At 41.0% G+C, this 21,286-nt stretch overlaps 1 protein-coding gene across 7 annotated transcripts in view; it reads left to right on the top strand.

Annotated features, from left to right (window-relative positions):
- Positions 1–21,286, top strand: part of SYT1 (synaptotagmin 1) — a 730,486-nt gene that overhangs the window by 477,066 nt on the left and 232,134 nt on the right. The window contains exon 1 of one of the 7 annotated variants that reach the window (XM_078774458.1): positions 16,780–16,818. The exons of the other annotated variants lie outside the window; for them this stretch is intronic. The gene's annotated coding sequence lies outside the window, so the exon portion shown is untranslated. Of the gene's footprint in view, positions 1–16,779; positions 16,819–21,286 lie in introns of those variants that run through there. 7 annotated transcript variants of the gene reach the window in all.

The following is a 21,286-nucleotide window of genomic DNA, read 5'->3' as shown; positions in this document are numbered from 1 at the left end:
AAGAAACTTTCAGGGTAGGAGTGACACCAATGTAGAATGTTTTTCTTATGATAATTGTGATTTCATAGGTCACGTGGTGTGGCAGCTTTGGCAGTCTTGGATTGCACACAAATAATGAAAACATTATTTCTCGGAAACCGCTGAATGGAAAAAATTGAAACTTGGCACATTGTCAAGTACTCCAAATGGGGAATAAAAACATGATAATGATGACATCATAGGTGAACCATCCATAAATGTTTTAATCGAATGCCTTGTCCTAAAAATCTGATATTGCATGCACATGATATATGACCCATTTGTATTGAAATATTAAATTTATGACATAGGTCACATGGTTTATCAGCCATATTAGATTTAACCTAAAACCTAAAAAAAAACATCTTCTCCCAAACCACCAAATCAATTGACTTAAAACTTTATGTGTGTCATTGACTAGGCATGGCAATTAAAAGATGATCATGACAACATCATTGGTCACATGGTGTGGCAGCCATATTGGATTGAAGAAAAATATTAAATAATTATATCACTATCAATGCAAAATTTTACAAATAGTATTTAACACCATTGCTGCATATAGTTTGAAAATGATGATGTCTTAGGTCACGTGGTTTGGCAGCCATATTGGATAGAAAAACGAACCTTTTCCGATCAACACGAAACTTCACAAACGTGATCCCCTACCCATACATATGCACAGTGTACATTTTGAAGGTCATATGTCACGTGGTGAGGTAGCCATATTAGCTTGAAAGCCAATATTTTTTAAAAATCCCTTCTCTGAAACCGCTTCACCGATCGATGTGAAACCTGTCATGGCTGGTGAAAATGTGCTACTTGAAAACAGCTGAAGGGATTTAAATCAAAGTCGTTTATTTTTAGGACAGTAAACGATGGCATCTACCCGTTGTGGGACTATGCGGAGGCATATTGGTGACACAGTCGCATTGCTCTAGTTCATTTATGTTATTTGAAATCAGAGACGTTACAATTTTTGTTTCCACAATATGGCCATGCTTTTCTCTATATAATATGTAATTTGTGCCATATACACATTACATAGTATAATAAAGTTAAGAGGGGTCCAGGACCTAACTCAGCCGCACACTTGGAGACCAGTGTAATGTACCGATCGCTTGGCTTCCAACAAGCTGTGTTCTCATGAGATGATATCAGACCCTTTAGAACAATGGCAGTAACATCAGTTTATTTTATGTCTACATAAAGATTATGAATGCCACAAAGATAGAATTCAGGATATTTAACGGCTCAGCAGAGAGAGTTTAATTATGCCTTCAGGCCTAAGGAAATGTGTGGGTATATATAGAACACGAAATGCAGAAAAATGCCAACAGGTTCCAGAGGTCAGGACCATCAATATTCCATTCATGCCACAATTACCGGTGGAATATGCACCAGTGAAGAAGTAATGGACATTAACTACCGGTTAAGGAGAGACAGACAGAGAGAAATGGCAACAAGAGGGATCAAATGACATGCATTTCATAAGCAAATACAAACGATAACACACGGGCTTTGCCTCCCCCTTGTAAACAGTGTGTTGTGTGTAATCCTTACGCATGAATATGTACACAGCAATCATCACAGTAAAACCATATTCCACAGTTCAAATAATGCTAGGGAAGACATTCTTGTGCTAGCTAAGAGCAAATGATGAGCTGACAACTTCAGCTGTGTCAGGATGGTTTCAGTTCCTTGTAAATTAATTATCTCCGCCACCAAAGGTGGATGGAGGTTATGTTTTCAGCCCTGTCTGTCTGTTTGTCTGTCCGTTTGTGAACAAAATATCTCTAAAAGTTGTGGACGGATTTGGACGAAACTTGGGTGGCCAGTTGGGTGTCTGACAAGGACGATTTGATTCGATTTTGGTGAAGATCTGAATATGGATTCGGATATGAGAATTATTTAATTTATTAAGTGATTCTTCACCATTGGGAGATAGGGTCAAAAACGATACATCGCAGGATATCTCAATAAGTTATGGATGGATTTGTACGAAACTTGGTGGACAGGTTGTGTGTATGACAAGGAAGACTCGTTTCAATTTTGGTGAAGATCCGGATCCCGATCCAGCTAGTAGAAGTTTTAAAGTGATTCTTCACCATTGAGTGATCTGGCCAAAAAGGAGGGGTAGATCAGGGTATGGAAGACTGGAGCTATGGTGATTCATGTGATTGATTTTGATTAAATGGGATTCTGTATTGTGATTTTCTGGTCCAATCTGAGATACAAAACGTAAACTGTTCACCAGGCGGAGGTATGCTCTCTACTAAGTGCCGTACTAGTTCACTTCATTCATTCATATTCACACTGTTGTGAGACAACCAGTTTCAGAAAAGCTAAGTGGAAGAAAGTCAGGTTCATACATCAAACCCTCGCAATCCTCCCAACAATTGTGGGATACCATTTTTTGTTTTTCGATTTTTGCTGCACACTTGAATATCATAATCAGAAACAGTAGGAGTTATTCAGGGGACAGTTTCAGAGCATCATGTCACAGAGAAAAGATTTGACAAATCTCCAATAAATAAATAAATAAAAAAAATACAGTTTGTTTGACAGGAGATGACAGAAAAACATGAAATGTTTGACAGAAAAAAAAATACAGGAGATTTGACAAATCTCCAATGAAGAATGAAATTGATGTCAGGGTATATGGCAAATCCATTTGGGCAATCCCAGTACAAACTAGAACGGCATTTGATAGAGGTCATATCTCCGCCAGGATGAACAGTTTGTTTTGTATCCCACTGATCTGGATTCGGAACAGGCTAGATCTGGATTCGGACCTGAAGCAAAATCGAATTGGCTTCTTCTTGTCACCTAACCAACTCAACCACCGAGTTTTGTCATAACTCGTCCATAACTTTTTTTATTATCATGTTATATATCACTTTTCACCCAATCTCTCAATGGTGAAGACTCACTTAAAAATTAAATAATTCTCGTATCCGAATACATATTCAGATCTTCACCAAAATCGAATCAATTTGTCCTTGTCACACGCCCAACCTATCCATCAAGTTTCGTCCGAATCCAACCACACCATTTTTAGAGATATCGTGATATGTATCGGTTTAGCCCTATCACTCAATAGTGAAGAGTCACTTAAAAAAATAGGCCAATCCGGATTCCGATCTTCGCCAACATCGAATCAATTCGTCCTTGTCGCACACCCAACCTGTCCACTAAGCTTCGGCCGAATCAATCCCCAACTTTTTGGGATGTCGTGCGATATATTGTTTTTTGGCCCTATCTCTCAATGGTGAAGAATCACTGAATAAATTGTAAGAGATTGTGATTATGGAACAGACCTGACTCTTTTGTGACATCAACCATCAGTGAGGAAGCCTGGTGTTGGCTTAGCGGTTAGGGTGCCATCTTGGGATCCAAGGATCCTGGGTTCGAATTGATCACTGAATTAACGCCAGGGGGTTGACTCAGCCTGTCATCCTTCCGAGTTCGGCAAAATGAGTACCAGCTTGCTGGGATGAAAGGGCATCCGGCCATAAAAACATTGCTTCAAACAGGGAACCATGATTGTCATGGGGCCCGCAAGGCTAACCTTACTCTAGCGAGGAAAATGGCCCCAAAACGATCATTCATGCATTCATTCAACCATCAGTGAGGAGACAAAGGTTAATTAGGTCAGCCTGCACAAGTGCAATTGGTAATGCCTTGTAATCTAGAAAACCAGTTCCATTCAAACTTTTCATCGATGTTGTCAATGCATGGTGTCGTTGTAGGGCATTGTGAAACTAATAGGTATGCAGGAGCTTTAAAATGTCGAAACAGGTTTTATGGAGTGGAAAGTCCCGGTACATTTTGTTCCATTTTGATTTTAATGTCTGTTGTTTGTGTTTTTTGTGTTTTTAGCTTTTTGGATTATATCGACACGAAACACAAACCATGAAAGAACGAGATGAACACAGTGAGAAATTGTCGAGAATCCTACGCTCAAACGTGTGAAAACTGGTATCAGATGTTGGAGTAAGGGCCTAGACTGCGATCTAATTACAAGGAGGCCTGACATGATATTAAAGCACTGCACAACAAGGCTTTCTATATATCCTTAAGTAGGATTGTCTAGTGCTGGTAATGGTGTGGTATGGAATAGCTGGTAGGCCCGTATCCAAGTGTGGTGTGTCATGTGTGTACGCAACCCACCCCCCAAAAAAATCACAATTAGGTCCACATTTTTTAGAAGCATTATTTTCATTCAGGTGAATTTGCAAGAAAACAACAACAAACTAGAAAGAGCAATCAGAGATTGCAGACCCTTGCCTGGATGTATTTTCAGTGGTTTTTAAGGCTTTTGTGTTAAAACAAATATGGCGGCCGAAACATGTGACCGATGAAGTCGTCTTTTTTTTCTCCACAAATTTATTCTGAGATTATGCTCAAGAAATTTCATCTTGATCGGATGACGTATCAAATTATGACGTCATAATGGAGGCACCTTTAACATCATCATTCACAGATGTTATTCCATATGGAGAGTTCTTTACAATGAGCCATGTCCCAATTTTTTCTATTCAGCGCTTTCGGAGATATAGAGGTGCAAAGTTTTTCTGTTTTTCCAAGATGGCGGCCGAACCACGTGACCGATGACGTCATCATTAGATTTTTTTTGTCTCCACCAATTTATGCCGACATGGCGCTCAAGAAATTTCATCTTGATCGGATGAAGTTTTGTACTTGTCGAATTATGACGTCATAATGGAGGCACCTATGACATCATCATTAGCATATTTTATTCCCCATAGAGAGTTCTTTATAATGTGCTATGTCTCAATTTTTTCTATTCAGCGCTTTTGGATACATAGAGGTGCAAAGCTTTTTGGTTTTTCCAAGATGGCGGCCAAACCATGTGACCGATGACGTCATAATTATCATTTAAAAAATTATACAGGTGGAGTTGCACCTTTGGTGAAAATTTCATGTCAATCGGACCAACAGTTGCAGAGAAAATCATATTTATTCTGTGCAGACAAACAAACAGACAAACAAACAAACATGAAGATGTCATGCGGAGCACGATACTTGCAAAATCCGCCCCCCCCCCCCACCCCCAAGAAAAAAAAAATTCCATTGATACAGCAAATTGTCCATTTCATCAAGATTAAAATTGACAATCTTGATCAAAGCTCGGGTCAACAGGAAGAAAAGTGATGATTTTTCAGATAAAAAATGATGATTTTGTAAGGTTGACCTTGAGTTGACCTTTGACCTTTTGACCTCAAAAATAGATCGTTTCCCTATTTAGTGACTCAATGTGCAAATGCTGTTCAATTTTCAAGTCAATTGGATGAAAATTGAGGATTTTGAAAACTTGGCCTATGTTGACCTCAAAAATAGTTGGTGGTTGAATTCAGTGACCATCTATCTATAATTCCACTAATCTCTGTGTGTATGTTTGTTTGTATGTTTGTATGTTTGTATGTTTGTATGTTTGTCTGTGACCGCTGTTTCTCGACAACTACCGGTCCGATATACTTGAAACTTGCCAGGTATATTGCTGGGGACCCGAGGATGTGCCTTTTCAAGGTTTTAAATTAATCGCAGAAGTAGTTACCGAGCTATGTCCAAAAAACGATTCAACCAATCAGAGAGCAGCGAGCTATCACGTGTGCCGAACGTGGCGAACAGACTCTGCCTCGGATGGCACATTTGAGAGCGTATTCATTTATTTCCCGTCAGCAAACTATGTTGGCGCTATGTTGGCGTTAAACTATGTTTTAAAACTAATTAAAACTAATTTGCGATTCTTTCGCTTTGCGATGCGATTTGCGATTGCGTTAAACTCGCTCGGGCGTTAAACTATGTTTTAAAACTAATTAAAACTAATTTGCGATTCATTCGCTTTCCTGCGCATTTGTGCACGCGATGGCGATTTCTTTACCAAACTCCGCAAGCGCCAAGCCGTTAGCTTTGGACCAAACCATTTCATGTAAATAGAGGGGGGGGATTGTCACCGTACTCGCAAGCCGTTCGCTTTGGACCAAACCATTTCATGTAAATAGAGGGGGGGGATTGTCACCGTACTCGCAAGCCGTTCGCTTTGGACCAAACCATTTCATGTAAATAGAGGGGGGGGATTGTCACCGTACTCGCAAGCCGTTCGCTTTGGACCAAACCATTGCATGTAAATAGAGGGGGGGGGATATACTTTTAGATATATATATATAGTACGGGCATGCCCTAGTATATGTAAATCCTCTTAGAATTTCAAGCCAATGAAATGAAAATTGGTGATTTTAGAAATTCGGCCTATGTTGACCTTTTGGCCTATGTTCATCTAAAATATAATTTGTGGTTGAATTCAGTGACCAGATATGCAAGTCATCTTCAATTTTCAAGTCAATTGGATGAAAATTGAGGATTTTATAAATTTGGCTTATGTTGACCTTTTGGCCTATGTTGACCTCAAATATACTTGCTGGTTGAATTCAGTGACCAGATATGCAAGTCCTCTTCAAATTTAAAGTCAATCGGATGAAAATTGAGGATTTTAGAAATTTGGCAAAGTTGGTGACCTTTGGCCTATGTTGACCTTTTGACCCCAAAAACAATATGCTTCTCAAATCGGACGACCTATACAACTTGGTGAAGTTTCGTGACGATTGGTTTAGAATTGTGACCTGTAGGCTGGTGACAAACAAACAGACAAACAGACAGACAGAACCGCAAACGCAACCGACCAATACAATTGAAAAATCTTCGATTTTGCAAGTAAAAACGGACTCAAATGCAATAACCCTCTCCTCAGGCGAGGGTAATAACCAAAAACGCGAACGTAGGCTTTCCTTAAGCACGTGTGACTTGTGACCTACACAATCTACGTAATTTTGTTATCACCTGACCCTGTCTCCTTGGTTACTTTGTTTCACTGAACGCTTGTGTTGATGCATTGTTAATGTAAAAGGCAATCACATTCGAGTCTTTATGCTGTGGACATGCATAATATTTGATCACCGGGTTGGCCCGGGTGTATGGGCCCGGGTGGATTTAGAAAATGCAGTTTGTGAGAGTGTATATCATGATTGAGAGTAATGGTGGCAAGATGCCATTTGAAGTATCAAATCGAAAGAGTGTATGATACAGTTATTGGGGAGTAATTTCGCAGGGGCTTGTTGATGGAAATGGTCAATGGCATGTCTTGAAACTGTTGCTTCGATAAAGTATGACCCGGATACAATAGTTTTCTCACCATTCTTGAAATGACACTTCAGCCACTGAACAGAATCAGACAACTCCTTTGTCGATTTTTATTTTAATCAGGTTAAAATGAAGGTAGGAAGGTGAAAATAAAGAGAACTCCAGGTGGTAGAGAGACTAGGCCAGACCCACAACTCTTATGTTACACACTGTACAGCGCAAAGCTTTTGACCTACCACCGATGCTCAAACATGTGTCCAGACAGTTGTTTTGTGTTGCACTGCACCACCCCACAAGCAACTCCGTCTCATGGATGACCGGTGCTTGTGTAGTGCCCACCACCTCAGGTTCCAGCGGCCTGCACTAGAAGTGACTATTTAAACGAGCATCCGTGGGCCACTGTTGTGCTCTTTTACCTGGAATGCCCGAACCATTGTTGTGCTCTTTTAACTGGAATGCCTGAACCATTGTTGTGCTCTTTTAACTGGAATGCCTGAACCATTGTTGTGCTCTTTTAACTGGAATGCCCGAACCATTGTTGTGCTATTTTAACTGGAATGCCCGAACCATTGTTGTGCTATTTTAACTGGAATGCCCGAACCATTGTTGTGCTATTTTACCTGGAATGCCTGAACCATTGTTGTGCTCTTTTACCTTGAATGCCCGAACCATTGTTGTGCTCTTTTAACTGGAATGCCCGAACCATTGTTGTGCTATTTTAACTGGAATGCCCGAACCATTGTTGTGCTATTTTAACTGGAATGCCTGAACCATTGTTGTGCTCTTTTAACTGGAATGCCTGAACCATTGTTGTGCTCTTTTAACTGGAATGCCCGAACCATTGTTGTGCTCTTTTAACTGGAATGCCTGAACCATTGTTGTGCTATTTTAACTAGAATGCCTGAACCATTGTTGTGCTATTTTAACTGGAATGCCCGAACCATTGTTGTGCTCTTTTAACTGGAATGCCCGAACCATTGTTGTGCTCTTTTAACTGGAATGCCCGAACCATTGTTGTGCTCTTTTAACTGGAATGCCCGAACCATTGTTGTGCTCTTTTACCTGGAATGCCTGAACCATTGTTGTGCTCTTTTACCTTGAATGCCCGAACCATTGTTGTGCTCTTTTAACTGGAATGCCCGAACCATTGTTGTGCTATTTTAACTGGAATGCCCGAACCATTGTTGTGCTATTTTAACTGGAATGCCTGAACCATTGTTGTGCTCTTTTAACTGGAATGCCTGAACCATTGTTGTGCTCTTTTAACTGGAATGCCTGAACCATTGTTGTGCTATTTTAACTAGAATGCCCGAACCACTGTTGTGCTCTTTTAACTGGAATGCCCGAACCATTGTTGTGCTATTTTAACTGGAATGCCCGAACCATTGTTGTGCTATTTTAACTGGAATGCCTGAACCATTGTTGTGCTCTTTTAACTGGAATGCCTGAACCATTGTTGTGCTCTTTTAACTGGAATGCCTGAACCATTGTTGTGCTATTTTAACTGGAATGCCCGAACCACTGTTGTGCTCTTTTAACTGGAATGCCTGAACCATTGTTGTGCTCTTTTAACTGGAATGCCTGAACCATTGTTGTGCTATTTTAACTAGAATGCCCGAACCATTGTTGTGCTATTTTAACTAGAATGCCCGAACCATTGTTGTGCTATTTTAACTGGAATGCCCGAACCATCGTTGTGCTATTTTAACTGGAATGCCCGAACCATCGTTGTGCTATTTTAACTGGAATGCCCGAACCATTGTTGTGCTATTTTAACTGGAATGCCCGAACCATCGTTGTGCTATTTTAACTGGAATGCCCGAACCACTGTTGTGCTCTTTTAACTGGAATGCCTGAACCATTGTTGTGCTCTTTTAACTGGAATGCCTGAACCATTGTTGTGCTATTTTAACTAGAATGCCCGAACCATTGTTGTGCTATTTTAACTGGAATGCCCGAACCATTGTTGTGCTATTTTAACTGGAATGCCTGAACCATTGTTGTGCTCTTTTACTTGGAATGCCTGAACCATTGTTGTGCTATTTTAACTAGAATGCCCGAACCATTGTTGTGCTCTTTTAACTGGAATGCCCGAACCATTGTTGTGCTATTTTAACTGGAATGCCCGAACCATTGTTGTGCTATTTTAACTGGAATGCCCGAACCATCGTTGTGCTATTTTAACTGCCACTCCTGTACCATATAACAATGCGCAAATATTTGAATAAGCTGGTACCACGGGGGCACTTGCTTTCCACGTCTCCCGTGCTCACCATCCCGGCTGTGTGCGCTCCCTCTGCTGACGTGCACCTCACTTTGACTGGCAAGCATTATGAGTGCCGACTTGCCTCGGTTTATGCTATGGGTACTGCCTTACTCAGCTGTGTTTGACACGCTGTGCTTTCTACAACCCTCTGTGAATTTGGCAGCACTGACTATTTTGCTGGTCTCCTGCTGAATCTTCTTGTCATGCAAACCTATTCCTGCAGACCCCCCCTGGACTTGCTAGCACTCTAACTCGCCTTTTAGAGCTATGCCAGCTTTAACCTTTCTTTCCGCTTTGACACCAGTACTGCCAAACTTTGCTTTCACATTCAGCCTTATGCTTTTCATTCTAATCATGCCAAACTGCGTAAAACCTTCCTGCATCTTCCTATGAAACATTTTGCTTCGCCTCCCTCTGCTTACACTTTATCTGCCTCATAACGCCACCTCTCCCACAAAGCCCTTTATTTTCTCTCTACACAGTCTAAGGCTCTTGGAAGAGCTGCCACTTAGACACAGACACACTCACACATGCATCCACACACAAACCACGCATCCACATGCAGACAAAGAGAGCAGACAACACAGGACTTGAAATCAGACAAACACAGCCATTGACTTTCAGGGAAGTAACTTCCCAGAACACACTGGGTGCCAGTAGCACCATCGATTGGCGGTACCTTTTTCTCCGGAGTCAGCAGGTACTTTGAAGGAGAAATCTCCCTCCCCAAGGGGTGCAAATCCTCAGGGTTGAAAGAGCCCTCAGCTCGACTCAGATTGCTCACAGCTGCAATATTGATGGTGCCCTCCTCCCAACCTGGTTCCCATCTACAGAACTAACATTTATAGAACCAACGGCATACAAACTTTCAAATCTATCAGCAAAAATTACAAGAAGCTCAGATGGAACACAGAATGTCTATACTTTTTCACACAGGGTCATGTTAAAGGGTCCTGTATGCAGCCACCGATCTGGATTCAGCTGAATGATTTCATATTTGTTGTATGTCTGGCTTTAAATGTACTTGTAACACACAATGTATCAGCTTTGTGTAATACACAAAGCTGATACATTGGTACATTATAATCATGAAAATGTAGGGTGGGTGGCTGCTGTAGTCAAACAGATGATATACAGTATTACGCAGGGAAGTCAAATGGTTTCATTGCTGCAAACATCAATGTTAAACAGCACCAAAACATATTCAGCAAAGTACATTGCTCTTTTATTCGAACAAGGCAGAAATGGAACATTAGTAATGCATTAAATAGAACATTAATCAGATTTGCTGTCCTTTTACATCCAGCATTAGAGGCCACTGGTTTTTCTGTGGATTCCAGGTTACACTGCTTTTGAAGAAAAATGAGAAAATGCTTTACAAAGTAAAACATATCTTTGAGCACATAACATTACTATCATGAAAATGCACACAGCCATCCCAGGATAAAAACACACATACACACAAACACACACTAAAAACACGAATGATAGCAAGGAAGATAAAATATAAACTATGACAAAGTCAAAATGTGGAGAAAGCAAAACCAGATGTTTGAAAATAACCTGAAAAGATTCTACCACAAACTAGGAAACAAAAGTGAAATGTATGAAATCCCCTTGAAAAAGATAAACTTGAAGATTTCTCGAAAGGAATTTCTGAAGACCCAAAATAACACAATGAGGAGGCGGAATGGATCCAATACTTGGAACAACATATAAAACAACATGAAAGAATGCAAAACATTAAATGCTCTGGTCTGGATGGAATTCCAAACTTCTGGCTAAAGCAACTACAGTCACGTGAAAAAGTAAGTACACCCCATGTAAAGTTTTGACTTTTTCAACATATTTCAACATACAGCTATTTGATCTTCATTTCAACAATATTGATAGATAAAGGTGATATAATATAACAAATATCATGAAACATTTACATTTTGTAGTCCATTGTATAATTTAAATAAACATAAGTACATATTTTGCATGTGGAAAAAGTAAGTACACCCCTACATTTATCACTACTTCAAATACCTAAAATTACAATCAGGTGCACCAGCTCAGGTGCAAATGATTAGAACATCGTTAGAGAGGATCTTGGAGGAACCTGTCTTATTTAAACCTCAGACATTTAGTTTGGTTTGCTCTTTGTTGTTGAAGTGTGCGGCGTCACCATGCCTAGATCAAAAGAGCTCTCTGAGGCCTTCAGAAAGAAGGTTATAGATGCATACGAGTCTGGGAAGGGATTTAAAAAGATCTCCAAACAATTTGAAATCAATCATTCGACTGTCCGGAAGATCATCTACAAGTGGTGAAGATTCCAAACAACTGCCAACTTGTTCAGGCCAGGCCACCCCAGCAAGATCAGCCCGAGAGCAGACTGCAAGATGCTGAACGAAGTCTCTAAGATCCCCAGAATGTCATCACGGGACCTACAGGTAGCTTTTGCCACTGTTGATGTCAAAGTGCACGAGTCTACCATTAGAAAGAGGCTGTACAAATTTGATCTACATGGGAGGTGTGCCAGGAGGAAACCTTTGCTGTCCAGAAAGAACATCAGGGCAAGACTAAAGTTTGCCAAAGAACACCTCGGCAAAGAACAGCACTTCTGGAACAATGTGCTCTGGACAGATGAGTCAAAGGTAGAGCTATTTGGCCACAGTACCAGAAGACATGTTTGGCAAAAACCAAAGACAGCATTTGACCACAAGAACCTGATACCAACTGTAAAGCATGGTGGTGGAAATATTATGGTTTGGGGCAGCTTTGCTGCATCAGGGCCTGGGCAGCTCACCATCATAGAATCCACTATGAATTCTTCATTGTACCAGAGGGTGCTTGAGGATAATGTGATGCCATCTGTCGGAAAGTTGAAGCTCAACCGAAGGTGGACCTTGCAACATGACAATGACCCTAAACATACCAGTAAATCCACCAAGGAATGGCTGAAAAGAAAGAAATGGAGTGTTCTGGAATGGCCAAGTCAAAGCCCGGATATAAATCCCATCGAGATGTTGTGGGGGGATTTGAAACGAGCTGTGCATGCAAGAAACCCCTCAAGCATCGCACAGCTGAAAGAATTCTGCATGGAGGAGTGGGCAAAAATTTCTCCCAGTCGATGTCAGAGACTGGTAGACAGTTATAAGAAACGCCGACTTGAGGTTGTTTCTGCCAAAGGGGGCAATACCACCTCTTAGAGCCAAGGGTGTACTTACTTTTTCCACATGCGAAATTTGCATTTATGTTTATTGGAATTATACAATGGACTACAAAATGTAAATGTTTCATGATATTTGTTATATTAAATCACCTTTATCTATCAATATTGTTGAAATGAAGATCAAATAGCTGTATGTTCAAATATGTTGAAAAAGTCAAAACTTTACATGGGGTGTGCTTACTTTTTCACGTGACTGTAGATGCTCTTCACAATCACTATGCTTGAGCATTCAACAAACTTATCTAAGGGGAAAGTAATGGATGAATGGCTCATATAAAGTAACACCTTCCTTTTCCCAAAATCTGAAGAAACAGAGAACCTCACAAATATAGGCCAATAACATATCTACCAACAACATAGAAACTTCTAATGGGAACAAAATGGATGAAAGACAGGATGATACAGAAAAATAGACCACCTACTACTATACAAGGCTATACTAAAAAATTGTAAAACAAGAAGACCAAATTGGTCAAAGCATGGATAGACTACAAAAAAGCTTTTGATGGTGTCCCACATTCATGGATGATAAAGTTCATGCAAATGTACAAGATCAATAAGCAAATAATCAAACTGATGGAGAAAGCAATGGAGCTCTGGAGTACCATGTTGATATGGATTACTGCACTCAGAAGGAAAGATCAAAATACCATGGGTGAAGATATGACACGGGATCTTCGAGGGAGACAGCCTTTTACCTCTCCTGGTTTGCCTGGCTCTGGATCCACTGAGCAACCTGGTTAATGAGCAAGGACACAGATACTCCCTAACCTCCTAAGAGAGAACGTCCAAAGAGACAAGAAAGGCGATTCATATATTGATTGCACCAAACGACGAAAAAATGACAGAACAACTGCAATTTGTAAAGCCCTACTCCGAAGACATTAAAATGGAATTTCGCCTGGATAAGTGTGCCAAGTGCATATTCATACAAGCTAAACCAATAATAATGGAAGCATAAAAATACACCTAGATAAACAATACAAGAGCTAGACAAAGAAGCATCACTCATGTACCTCGGAGTAGAAGAGGGCCACCAAATATGTTACAAACAAATGTGCAAAACAAATGCCAAAGATTACCTGCGTAGACCGAGGCTGATCCTAAAAACATACCTCTCCCCAAGGAACAAAATTAAATCTATAAACCAACTTGCAGTACCAGTGTTCCAATACATTTGCGAAATAATAAACTGGCCACGAGCAAAAATCAATAAACTAGATATCGAAACAAGGAAACTCCTCACATCCACAAAATGTTCCACAAAAATCAATTCATACCGAGATTGTACCTGCCAAGACGAGGAGAGAGGAGTGGCTTGGTGGAACTCAATCAGGTGCACAGAATGACAACTGCAGGATTGGCTGAGTACGTGAAAAGTTCAACAGACTACTGAACCCAATTTGTAAGCAAACATGAAGACTGCAAGTCAGAAAAGGTATCCCTATTCATCTTGCAAGAAATTCCACAGGTGTGAATAGAAGGTGTTAAACATGAAACAAAAACAGCAACAAACTAGATGGTATTCATAGAATACCTACCCTGCGTAGTCAACTTGTTGCGAGCCAACACTTCTGTTTTTGAACATTTCTTTTCTTTGATCCAATATGGCCGCCAGACCACGCGAGCGATGACATCATAAATTTATATTCTCTAATATAATTGTTGCATAGATCACGCTCAATACATTTCAAACTGATCAGACTTAGTGTTGTCCCTGTCGAATTATGACGTCATAATTATGGCACCAATGACGTCATCGTTAACAACACCTATTCCCCACATGGAGTTCTTTACAATAAGCCATGTTTCAGTTTTTTCCCATGCAGCGGTTTCGGAGATATAGAGGTGCAATGTTTTCCAGTTTTTCCAAGATGGCGTCTGTACCACATGACCTATGACGTCATGATTATCATTAAAATGTTGTACAAGAGGAGGCGCTCCTATGGTGAAAATTTCGTGCCCATCAGATCAACAGTTGCTGAGAAAAAAAATTCACAATGATCGGATAAGTGTTGTACTTGTCAAATTATGACGTCATAACGAAGGCACCGATGACATCATCATTAACATATCTTATTCCCCAAGGGGAGTACTTGACAATGAGCCATGTTTCAATTTTTTCCATGCAGCGGTTTCGGAGATATAGAGGTGCAACGTTTTTCGATTTTTCCAAGATGGCGTCTGTACCACGTGACCTATGACGTTATAATTATCAATAAAAAATTATACAGGATGAGCCGCACATATTCTGAAATGTTCGTGTCCATCGGACTAACAGTTGCAGAGGAATTTTTTGTTTTATTCATACTGATCAGATCAAGCGTTGTGCTTGTCGAATTATGATGTCATAATTAAGGCACCGATGACATCACCATCAACATATCATCAAGAACCCTCTTTCAATTAGTTGGCAACGGATGGTGCGAGTTGAAACTGTCATACCTTGTGTCTGAAGATCAGCTTGAATCTGTTTAGCAGTTGATCGAAGTACTTTCTCCACCATTCAAACAATCCTCCACTACAATCTTCGATCAAGTTTTCTCTTGCGGCCACGTCTATGGAGGTTGGCTACAGTGCCATGGGCCTTAAACTTCCTGATAACATTGTGTACGGTGGACACAGGAGCATCAAGGTATCTGGAGATGGACTTGTAGCCTTGAGATTGTCCATGCTTTGCTACAATCTTGTGTCTGATCTCCTCAGACAATCCTCTGGTTTTCTTTTTTTTCTTCATGTTCATTGCGGTACACACAGTGACACAAAACAGCAGAATGACTGCTTTTCTTTATTCAAACTGGTTGAATGAGTGATTTTTATATTGCAGGCACCTGCAACTCACCACAGGTGAGTTCAATTCCAAAGTAAAGGAGAAACACCTGCTTGAAATCTACTTATTTCTAACAACTTCTAAATGGTGCCAATAATATTGTCCGAGCCATTTTAGGATTTGTGTGTGGAATAAGCTAAGATTTAGTAATTTTTTTCACCTTTTTTTGTTTTGTTCCTCTGCAAAGCAAAGAAATACATTTGTGAATACCAAAATATATTTTAATTCCAACAATTTTCTGGAAGAAATGGTGCATTATTTGAAAAAGGTGCAAGGGTGCCAACATTTTTGGCCACGACAGTACTTGCATCGTAGAGTTTGCACTATAAGATAGACTTTGCATGCCTACTGATTACTGATAGCACAAAACGAGGCAGCCGTAAGATTGAATTTTGTACATGCAACATCAAGCTAACCATACAGTTGTTCTTTCATCCATTCATATCTCATTGTTTATTCTTGTACCTCGGACTTTGTGTTCTCTCAATTTCTCCAAATTATTTTGTACCAAATGGCTCATCATGAAGAGTGAAATAGGCCTTCACATTCCACATTAGTCAAAGCAAATGTTTCGCTTGCCGTTTGTCTCACCCGGGAAGGAGATAAGACCAAGGTGACTTTATTGGGTTTTTTGTTCTTCATTTTGACTGTTCCGAGCTTTGGATCATTGATCGCGGGTGTTGAATAATGAAGAAGCAACTCCATCCACCCACACTGTGTATCAGGCATCTTAGAGTGGGTGTATCAACCTACACAGTCTGCAGCTGCACCCCATTTTGGCCTGTGATGAGTTGTGTTTTTGTTCAAGTGTTAGTGAATGATCCAAGACAAAGAAAGTGAGAAAATGTGTTGCTGAACAGTGTGTCTGGCGACGGTGGCCTGCCAAGAAGGTGTGAATGTGGGGAGAGGTTATTACGGTTTTTTTTTTAGAATGGTTAAGGTTTGTGCAGACACTGCACGAAAGACAAACACATTATGACAAAAGACAATTTGATGTATCACATGGGGTTCTGTACTCTCGCTCTAATCAGGACGTAAAGTGCTATGGTACCTCGGCCAAGCAAAGAGCAGCAGGTAGAGAAAGCCTGCTGAAGTCGTAGGTGGAAAAAACAGATGCAAAAGCTTGATTTAATATATAAATTATACGTCACACACATGGCCACTGAGAAGCACCATGCCACCCTGTGGTGCTTCTCCCAATAACCAATCCCGTGTACAGTTTCTCGCTGTGTTTGAAGGCAGCCCAATACTAGGCGCTGGATGTATGGAGTAAGGTGTAGAGTTTTCATCCATCTCTGCCATCAGCACAAGACAACTCTAGAGGTAAGGCGATGCAGTTTCATTGAGATGCGCAGGATAGATCAAAGTAACATATTCACATTTGAGCTGTTTAGTCTGGGTTCAACTCCCGACCTGTCTATGAACTGTCCCCTGGTGCTTCGGCGCGGGCAGGGCATGGCATCAATGAGTGCCCACATCCTTCGGAGCGATGTAAGGCCGGGTGTTACATCTGCTAGCGTTCGCCGTTGGACGTTAAAGATACGCCAGTGCCTTTCAAAGAGAATATGTCATTGTGTGGTGTACTTTTCCGAATTGCTGCCCTCACCTGCAGCAACCTGTGACAGTGGCGACCTGTCCACGGTTAGTTCGCAACCACGGGAACTGCTTGGTGTTCTCGAAATGGTTTTGCGAATGGAGGTAATCTCTGGACCAATATGAAAGGGGGACAGGGTGATATGCAAGTGAGCAAAATTGGATGAATGTTAACAGTCAAACTACCAGTGAATCTAAAAATAATTATTAAATTGCATGCTCGCTTTTCTACTCAAACTGTGAAAATTAGCACATTTTTATCTCTTTCAGCTTATTTGTTTATTTGAGGAAAAATTAGTGAATAAAGGTAACAGCTTCCTAGTTCAGGGTAAGCTATTTGTGATACATCGGCTTTACATTGCAGTTTTTTTTTTTGTTTTTTTTTTGTATACAAGATCGAGGCTCATGTAAGAGGTAACATTAATCACAAAAAGACAAACTGACACATAAAACATAAGATAAAGGGAGCGGGAGACAAGATGGAGAGCAAGGAAGCACACAAGCACAACATTTGAGGGAAGGGACATCGGGAGATCTGTGGGCGGGAGGGGGCTTGGGGGGGAGAGGCACAGGAAAGGGGGCGGGGTGGAAGGGGGGAAATCTGTGTACAGTTCTTTCATTTTTTGTACTTTCTGCTTGGCACAATCCTTTTATAGTTATTTACTAGTGAGGTGGCCGAGCTACGCACGGGTGGGGGCCAAAAGTAAACAACCAATGCCAAAGCAGTGAATGCTAAACCATGGGACCAATAAATTCCACATTCTTGTGCCACCTTCAGGCGAACGTCAGACACTGACAACCGGTTCGTGAATGAATTGTGTAAAAAAAAAACAAAAAAAAACGGCGAATGAGAAATGATGAACCAACAAATTCCACATTATTGTGCTATCTTAATTCGCACGTCAGGTATTGACAGCAGGTTCGTGAATGAATTGAACAAAAAACGTACCCAATCTGAATGGTTCTATATCCAGTCAATGGCGAAATTGTGAATGTCACAATTACAAAGTAGAAACCCTCACATCATTTCCTCATTCATATTTATACTCAATATCTCTAGTTTTATTCCAAACAGCATCATTCCAATCACAAATTAATAATATAGTATTAGTATATCAAAATACTGTGTTAAATCACGATTGTATCGAGATATTATCAAACCAGCCCATTGTCGTCATCTGTTCACTTCCGGATTTGTGGCATGTTCGTATCGAGCCAATTTCAAAATCATAATTTTATTGAGGAATTTTTGAAACCTCCTACCTACCTTACAACATCCGCTGGGACCCCAAAACGTTCCACAGAAGGTTTTGCGGGACTAGCCCCAAAATTGAGGGTGTAGTTTCAGGACGGACAGACAGACAGACCTGTTTTATAATATAGATTTGTATACAGAATCGATGCTCATGGAAGAGCGAGACCACAAAACGGATCAGGATGCAACATAACAAATGGAACAGCAGAAAGAGAAAGGGGAAACGCCAACAGCAGGGCAGAGGGCCGAAATAAATGGAGACGGACAAAAAAGGGATTTCTGGGTAAGGTTGAAGGTAAAGGAGAATGTAGGAAGTAGACAGGATGGATACACAAGCAAAATTTGGCGGTGGGTTGGAGAGGGAGAGGAGGGGTTAACGGGTTTTAAAATGATTATGGTTTTGGATTGGGGATGGTCTAAGATGGTGGTGAACAGCTGTGTTGAAGACCTGGATGGAAGAATGAGTTTGGAGAGAATGCGGACGTTGGTTCCACAAGATAACCAAATGAGTGGAGGTGAGCAGTGCTCCTGAATTTTGGGAGTTTCACTTGAAGGGGAGTGCTGGTGGACCATGTCTGCCTTGCAGAAACCTGAGGGTAGGGGGGGGGTGGAGGGATGGGTTCAAACACTGGGAGGGTAGAGGGAGCAAGACCAGAAAGATCATGGGAATAAAGAGTATGCAGGGATAACATAATTGTTTTGACCTTGACCTAATTTTAAGGCCATGCCCCAATCATAGACATTTTAAGTTTTCCACCATAACTCGACTAATGTTTATCCGATCAAAACGCAGTTGCCCTCTCTAGATAGTCTAGACTTCTAGAGTAAAGTGCACTTATGCTTAAGTTTCATCATTCTCCTTCGATTTGAAGGTCAAGGTCAAATGGCGGTCTGAAAAAAATAACATTTTTTGTCATCGCTCAATTTTGCCAATGCGGAATCTCAAAGACTCTTTGGCCTTCCAAGATGTTCTTGCATCATTATAGTGCACCTGCACTGATGTTGTGCACCTGTTATTTGATTTGATATCCTTGACCTACCTTTTTCGGATTGTGACATATTTAAGAAAAAACACATTTTTAATCAAAATTAGAATAAGTTTCCTCCCATTTTTAACGATGAGTTTTATGGATAGTTTGTAGAGCGCGACACATTTTCATAACTTAAAATTTATCCCTACATGTTGAAGATCAAGGTCATATGGTGGTCCGAACAAAATATGCCATCATTGGATCGTGGGCCAATGCTAACTCGTGGGCGATCACCAAGGGTAAGCCTGTGGAAGTTTTCCCTTTGCAATCGCTTTGTGATCACAGATATTTATTAGGACATCTGGAACGTAGTTCCGGGGAGTTTATGGGATGGCGCGTCATCTCTCCGTCCGTCCATCAGTCCGCAGTCCATCCATAAACACTTGCAACTTCTCCGAAACTGCTGCTGGGATTGTGACCAAGCTTGGTTAAAATTATATTTGGTATTTTGGAACTCAAGTTTGTTCACGACATTATAAAATCCGGGTCTGAGGCAGTCTACGGGGAAGGGGGTTGGTGGAGAGGGGGGGGGCGGGGGGTTAGCCCACAACATAGATATTTGCTTTCTTCTCCGAAACTACACACCCAATCTCAATTACATTTGACCACAATCTTCACCCGTGATATACCAAAGTTTGTTCACGGCATTAGAAAAAAAAGTAGGCATTTCCCCCCCAAAATAGGCATTTACTTCATTCTCCGTTACATACAGTATGTTGTGGGTCATCCACGCCTACCGGTGGTTCCCTGGCTATCTTATTCTACCAGGTGAGTGCCCAGAGGTACTGCCCCTTTTCTTTATATGCTTGAGTGAATAGATGCATTAAATATAATTAATTAATTCAATATAATGGATGCATTCGGCCATATTAATAGACCTTGTCTAATCATTTGCAAAGCAATATTTCCAGCACATTGCACCATGCCAGACTCTTCAAAAGGAGCTCCTTATTTCTTCGATGTGAATGTGGGTCTAATCTTGTAGGGTGGTGAAAGGTCTTGGAGTGGTATACCTAGTGTATATACAGACCTATCACCTAGATTACAAGAACACAAACTTTCTCTCCCCAATGACTTTGAAACTGTTCCTTCAAATCAGAGAAATCTATTTTCCATAAGGTACACCATTGTAACCATTTTCAGTACAATTTGGTGTAATTTTAATGGTGTTTTAAAGTATTCATAACATATATAATCATAGCAAAGTCTTCTGTATTTCATGCTTTATTCGCATGGAAAATAAAGCCTGGTGTTGGGTTAGCGGTTAGGGTGCAGGCTTGGGATCCTAGGATCCTGGGATTGAATCCCGGTCGATCTCTAAATTAACACCAGGGGGGTTGACTCAGCCTGTCATACCTTCCTACGTCGGCAAATTGAGTACCAGCTTGCTGGGATGAATGATCCCGGTGTGTACCCCGATTCAGGATAGGTACACCGTATCCCTGCGCATCGTAAGAGCGTGACCAAGGGTTGGCGTCAGGAAGGGCATCCGGCCATAAAAACATTGCCTCAAACAGGGAACCATGATTGTCATGGGGCCCTCAAGGCTAACCCCTGCTCTAGCGGGGAAAATGGCCTTAAAACGATCATTCATTCATTCATTTGCATGGAAAATAAAGCCTGGTGTTGGGTTAGCGGTTAGGGTGCAGGCTTGGGATCCTAGGATCCTGGGATTGAATCCCGGTCGATCTCTAAATTAACACCAGGGGGGTTGACTCAGCCTGTCATCCTTCCTACGTCGGCAAATTGAGTACCAGCTTGCTGGGATGAATGATCCCGGTGTGTACCCCGATTCAGATTAGGTACACCGTATCCCTGCGCATCGTAAGAGGCGACCAAGGGTTGGCGTCAGGAAGGGCATCCGGCCATAAAAACATTGCCTCAAACAGGGAACCATGATTGTCATGGGGCC

This window comes from Myxine glutinosa, chromosome 3, assembly GCF_964187855.1.
Source record: "Myxine glutinosa chromosome 3, kmMyxGlut1.1, whole genome shotgun sequence".
Lineage (NCBI taxonomy): Eukaryota > Metazoa > Chordata > Myxini > Myxiniformes > Myxinidae > Myxine > Myxine glutinosa.
This window is presented reverse-complemented; position numbering and strand designations above follow the sequence as displayed.